This window comes from Lactuca saligna, unplaced genomic scaffold (genome assembly GCF_052625555.1).
Source record: "Lactuca saligna cultivar CGN05327 unplaced genomic scaffold, ASM5262555v1 scaffold_120, whole genome shotgun sequence".
Classification (NCBI taxonomy): domain Eukaryota; kingdom Viridiplantae; phylum Streptophyta; class Magnoliopsida; order Asterales; family Asteraceae; genus Lactuca; species Lactuca saligna.
Window position 1 is genome coordinate 87,501 of NW_027629787.1, and position 5,900 is coordinate 93,400.

A 5,900-nucleotide genomic window follows, 5' to 3' on the forward strand; every position below is an offset into this window, starting at 1 on the left:
GGGTTTAGGGTTTAGGGTTTAGGGTTTAGGGTTTAGGGTTTAGGGTTTAGGGTTTAGGGTTTAGGGTTTAGGGTTTAGGGTTTAGGGTTTAGGGTTTAGGGTTTAGGGTTTAGGGTTTAGGGTTTAGGGTTTAGGGTTTAGGGTTTAGGGTTTAGGGTTTAGGGTTTAGGGTTTAGGGTTTAGGGTTTAGGGTTTAGGGTTTAGGGTTTAGGGTTTAGGGTTTAGGGTTTAGGGTTTAGGGTTTAGGGTTTAGGGTTTAGGGTTTAGGGTTTAGGGTTTAGGGTTTAGGGTTTAGGGTTTAGGGTTTAGGGTTTAGGGTTTAGGGTTTAGGGTTTAGGGTTTAGGGTTTAGGGTTTAGGGTTTAGGGTTTAGGGTTTAGGGTTTAGGGTTTAGGGTTTAGGGTTTAGGGTTTAGGGTTTAGGGTTTAGGGTTTAGGGTTTAGGGTTTAGGGTTTAGGGTTTAGGGTTTAGGGTTTAGGGTTTAGGGTTTAGGGTTTAGGGTTTAGGGTTTAGGGTTTAGGGTTTAGGGTTTAGGGTTTAGGGTTTAGGGTTTAGGGTTTAGGGTTTAGGGTTTAGGGTTTAGGGTTTAGGGTTTAGGGTTTAGGGTTTAGGGTTTAGGGTTTAGGGTTTAGGGTTTAGGGTTTAGGGTTTAGGGTTTAGGGTTTAGGGTTTAGGGTTTAGGGTTTAGGGTTTAGGGTTTAGGGTTTAGGGTTTAGGGTTTAGGGTTTAGGGTTTAGGGTTTAGGGTTTAGGGTTTAGGGTTTAGGGTTTAGGGTTTAGGGTTTAGGGTTTAGGGTTTAGGGTTTAGGGTTTAGGGTTTAGGGTTTAGGGTTTAGGGTTTAGGGTTTAGGGTTTAGGGTTTAGGGTTTAGGGTTTAGGGTTTAGGGTTTAGGGTTTAGGGTTTAGGGTTTAGGGTTTAGGGTTTAGGGTTTAGGGTTTAGGGTTTAGGGTTTAGGGTTTAGGGTTTAGGGTTTAGGGTTTAGGGTTTAGGGTTTAGGGTTTAGGGTTTAGGGTTTAGGGTTTAGGGTTTAGGGTTTAGGGTTTAGGGTTTAGGGTTTAGGGTTTAGGGTTTAGGGTTTAGGGTTTAGGGTTTAGGGTTTAGGGTTTAGGGTTTAGGGTTTAGGGTTTAGGGTTTAGGGTTTAGGGTTTAGGGTTTAGGGTTTAGGGTTTAGGGTTTAGGGTTTAGGGTTTAGGGTTTAGGGTTTAGGGTTTAGGGTTTAGGGTTTAGGGTTTAGGGTTTAGGGTTTAGGGTTTAGGGTTTAGGGTTTAGGGTTTAGGGTTTAGGGTTTAGGGTTTAGGGTTTAGGGTTTAGGGTTTAGGGTTTAGGGTTTAGGGTTTAGGGTTTAGGGTTTAGGGTTTAGGGTTTAGGGTTTAGGGTTTAGGGTTTAGGGTTTAGGGTTTAGGGTTTAGGGTTTAGGGTTTAGGGTTTAGGGTTTAGGGTTTAGGGTTTAGGGTTTAGGGTTTAGGGTTTAGGGTTTAGGGTTTAGGGTTTAGGGTTTAGGGTTTAGGGTTTAGGGTTTAGGGTTTAGGGTTTAGGGTTTAGGGTTTAGGGTTTAGGGTTTAGGGTTTAGGGTTTAGGGTTTAGGGTTTAGGGTTTAGGGTTTAGGGTTTAGGGTTTAGGGTTTAGGGTTTAGGGTTTAGGGTTTAGGGTTTAGGGTTTAGGGTTTAGGGTTTAGGGTTTAGGGTTTAGGGTTTAGGGTTTAGGGTTTAGGGTTTAGGGTTTAGGGTTTAGGGTTTAGGGTTTAGGGTTTAGGGTTTAGGGTTTAGGGTTTAGGGTTTAGGGTTTAGGGTTTAGGGTTTAGGGTTTAGGGTTTAGGGTTTAGGGTTTAGGGTTTAGGGTTTAGGGTTTAGGGTTTAGGGTTTAGGGTTTAGGGTTTAGGGTTTAGGGTTTAGGGTTTAGGGTTTAGGGTTTAGGGTTTAGGGTTTAGGGTTTAGGGTTTAGGGTTTAGGGTTTAGGGTTTAGGGTTTAGGGTTTAGGGTTTAGGGTTTAGGGTTTAGGGTTTAGGGTTTAGGGTTTAGGGTTTAGGGTTTAGGGTTTAGGGTTTAGGGTTTAGGGTTTAGGGTTTAGGGTTTAGGGTTTAGGGTTTAGGGTTTAGGGTTTAGGGTTTAGGGTTTAGGGTTTAGGGTTTAGGGTTTAGGGTTTAGGGTTTAGGGTTTAGGGTTTAGGGTTTAGGGTTTAGGGTTTAGGGTTTAGGGTTTAGGGTTTAGGGTTTAGGGTTTAGGGTTTAGGGTTTAGGGTTTAGGGTTTAGGGTTTAGGGTTTAGGGTTTAGGGTTTAGGGTTTAGGGTTTAGGGTTTAGGGTTTAGGGTTTAGGGTTTAGGGTTTAGGGTTTAGGGTTTAGGGTTTAGGGTTTAGGGTTTAGGGTTTAGGGTTTAGGGTTTAGGGTTTAGGGTTTAGGGTTTAGGGTTTAGGGTTTAGGGTTTAGGGTTTAGGGTTTAGGGTTTAGGGTTTAGGGTTTAGGGTTTAGGGTTTAGGGTTTAGGGTTTAGGGTTTAGGGTTTAGGGTTTAGGGTTTAGGGTTTAGGGTTTAGGGTTTAGGGTTTAGGGTTTAGGGTTTAGGGTTTAGGGTTTAGGGTTTAGGGTTTAGGGTTTAGGGTTTAGGGTTTAGGGTTTAGGGTTTAGGGTTTAGGGTTTAGGGTTTAGGGTTTAGGGTTTAGGGTTTAGGGTTTAGGGTTTAGGGTTTAGGGTTTAGGGTTTAGGGTTTAGGGTTTAGGGTTTAGGGTTTAGGGTTTAGGGTTTAGGGTTTAGGGTTTAGGGTTTAGGGTTTAGGGTTTAGGGTTTAGGGTTTAGGGTTTAGGGTTTAGGGTTTAGGGTTTAGGGTTTAGGGTTTAGGGTTTAGGGTTTAGGGTTTAGGGTTTAGGGTTTAGGGTTTAGGGTTTAGGGTTTAGGGTTTAGGGTTTAGGGTTTAGGGTTTAGGGTTTAGGGTTTAGGGTTTAGGGTTTAGGGTTTAGGGTTTAGGGTTTAGGGTTTAGGGTTTAGGGTTTAGGGTTTAGGGTTTAGGGTTTAGGGTTTAGGGTTTAGGGTTTAGGGTTTAGGGTTTAGGGTTTAGGGTTTAGGGTTTAGGGTTTAGGGTTTAGGGTTTAGGGTTTAGGGTTTAGGGTTTAGGGTTTAGGGTTTAGGGTTTAGGGTTTAGGGTTTAGGGTTTAGGGTTTAGGGTTTAGGGTTTAGGGTTTAGGGTTTAGGGTTTAGGGTTTAGGGTTTAGGGTTTAGGGTTTAGGGTTTAGGGTTTAGGGTTTAGGGTTTAGGGTTTAGGGTTTAGGGTTTAGGGTTTAGGGTTTAGGGTTTAGGGTTTAGGGTTTAGGGTTTAGGGTTTAGGGTTTAGGGTTTAGGGTTTAGGGTTTAGGGTTTAGGGTTTAGGGTTTAGGGTTTAGGGTTTAGGGTTTAGGGTTTAGGGTTTAGGGTTTAGGGTTTAGGGTTTAGGGTTTAGGGTTTAGGGTTTAGGGTTTAGGGTTTAGGGTTTAGGGTTTAGGGTTTAGGGTTTAGGGTTTAGGGTTTAGGGTTTAGGGTTTAGGGTTTAGGGTTTAGGGTATTAGGGTTTAGGGTTTAGGGTTTAGGGTTTAGGGTTTAGGGTTTAGGGTTTAGGGTTTAGGGTTTAGGGTTTAGGGTTTAGGGTTTAGGGTTTAGGGTTTAGGGTTTAGGGTTTAGGGTTTAGGGTTTAGGGTTTAGGGTTTAGGGTTTAGGGTTTAGGGTTTAGGGTTTAGGGTTTAGGGTTTAGGGTTTAGGGTTTAGGGTTTAGGGTTTAGGGTTTAGGGTTTAGGGTTTAGGGTTTAGGGTTTAGGGTTTAGGGTTTAGGGTTTAGGGTTTAGGGTTTAGGGTTTAGGGTTTAGGGTTTAGGGTTTAGGGTTTAGGGTTTAGGGTTTAGGGTTTAGGGTTTAGGGTTTAGGGTTTAGGGTTTAGGGTTTAGGGTTTAGGGTTTAGGGTTTAGGGTTTAGGGTTTAGGGTTTAGGGTTTAGGGTTTAGGGTTTAGGGTTTAGGGTTTAGGGTTTAGGGTTTAGGGTTTAGGGTTTAGGGTTTAGGGTTTAGGGTTTAGGGTTTAGGGTTTAGGGTTTAGGGTTTAGGGTTTAGGGTTTAGGGTTTAGGGTTTAGGGTTTAGGGTTTAGGGTTTAGGGTTTAGGGTTTAGGGTTTAGGGTTTAGGGTTTAGGGTTTAGGGTTTAGGGTTTAGGGTTTAGGGTTTAGGGTTTAGGGTTTAGGGTTTAGGGTTTAGGGTTTAGGGTTTAGGGTTTAGGGTTTAGGGTTTAGGGTTTAGGGTTTAGGGTTTAGGGTTTAGGGTTTAGGGTTTAGGGTTTAGGGTTTAGGGTTTAGGGTTTAGGGTTTAGGGTTTAGGGTTTAGGGTTTAGGGTTTAGGGTTTAGGGTTTAGGGTTTAGGGTTTAGGGTTTAGGGTTTAGGGTTTAGGGTTTAGGGTTTAGGGTTTAGGGTTTAGGGTTTAGGGTTTAGGGTTTAGGGTTTAGGGTTTAGGGTTTAGGGTTTAGGGTTTAGGGTTTAGGGTTTAGGGTTTAGGGTTTAGGGTTTAGGGTTTAGGGTTTAGGGTTTAGGGTTTAGGGTTTAGGGTTTAGGGTTTAGGGTTTAGGGTTTAGGGTTTAGGGTTTAGGGTTTAGGGTTTAGGGTTTAGGGTTTAGGGTTTAGGGTTTAGGGTTTAGGGTTTAGGGTTTAGGGTTTAGGGTTTAGGGTTTAGGGTTTAGGGTTTAGGGTTTAGGGTTTAGGGTTTAGGGTTTAGGGTTTAGGGTTTAGGGTTTAGGGTTTAGGGTTTAGGGTTTAGGGTTTAGGGTTTAGGGTTTAGGGTTTAGGGTTTAGGGTTTAGGGTTTAGGGTTTAGGGTTTAGGGTTTAGGGTTTAGGGTTTAGGGTTTAGGGTTTAGGGTTTAGGGTTTAGGGTTTAGGGTTTAGGGTTTAGGGTTTAGGGTTTAGGGTTTAGGGTTTAGGGTTTAGGGTTTAGGGTTTAGGGTTTAGGGTTTAGGGTTTAGGGTTTAGGGTTTAGGGTTTAGGGTTTAGGGTTTAGGGTTTAGGGTTTAGGGTTTAGGGTTTAGGGTTTAGGGTTTAGGGTTTAGGGTTTAGGGTTTAGGGTTTAGGGTTTAGGGTTTAGGGTTTAGGGTTTAGGGTTTAGGGTTTAGGGTTTAGGGTTTAGGGTTTAGGGTTTAGGGTTTAGGGTTTAGGGTTTAGGGTTTAGGGTTTAGGGTTTAGGGTTTAGGGTTTAGGGTTTAGGGTTTAGGGTTTAGGGTTTAGGGTTTAGGGTTTAGGGTTTAGGGTTTAGGGTTTAGGGTTTAGGGTTTAGGGTTTAGGGTTTAGGGTTTAGGGTTTAGGGTTTAGGGTTTAGGGTTTAGGGTTTAGGGTTTAGGGTTTAGGGTTTAGGGTTTAGGGTTTAGGGTTTAGGGTTTAGGGTTTAGGGTTTAGGGTTTAGGGTTTAGGGTTTAGGGTTTAGGGTTTAGGGTTTAGGGTTTAGGGTTTAGGGTTTAGGGTTTAGGGTTTAGGGTTTAGGGTTTAGGGTTTAGGGTTTAGGGTTTAGGGTTTAGGGTTTAGGGTTTAGGGTTTAGGGTTTAGGGTTTAGGGTTTAGGGTTTAGGGTTTAGGGTTTAGGGTTTAGGGTTTAGGGTTTAGGGTTTAGGGTTTAGGGTTTAGGGTTTAGGGTTTAGGGTTTAGGGTTTAGGGTTTAGGGTTTAGGGTTTAGGGTTTAGGGTTTAGGGTTTAGGGTTTAGGGTTTAGGGTTTAGGGTTTAGGGTTTAGGGTTTAGGGTTTAGGGTTTAGGGTTTAGGGTTTAGGGTTTAGGGTTTAGGGTTTAGGGTTTAGGGTTTAGGGTTTAGGGTTTAGGGTTTAGGGTTTAGGGTTTAGGGTTTAGGGTTTAGGGTTTAGGGTTTAGGGTTTAGGGTTTAGGGTTTAGGGTTTAGGGTTTAGGGTTTAGGGTTTAGGGTT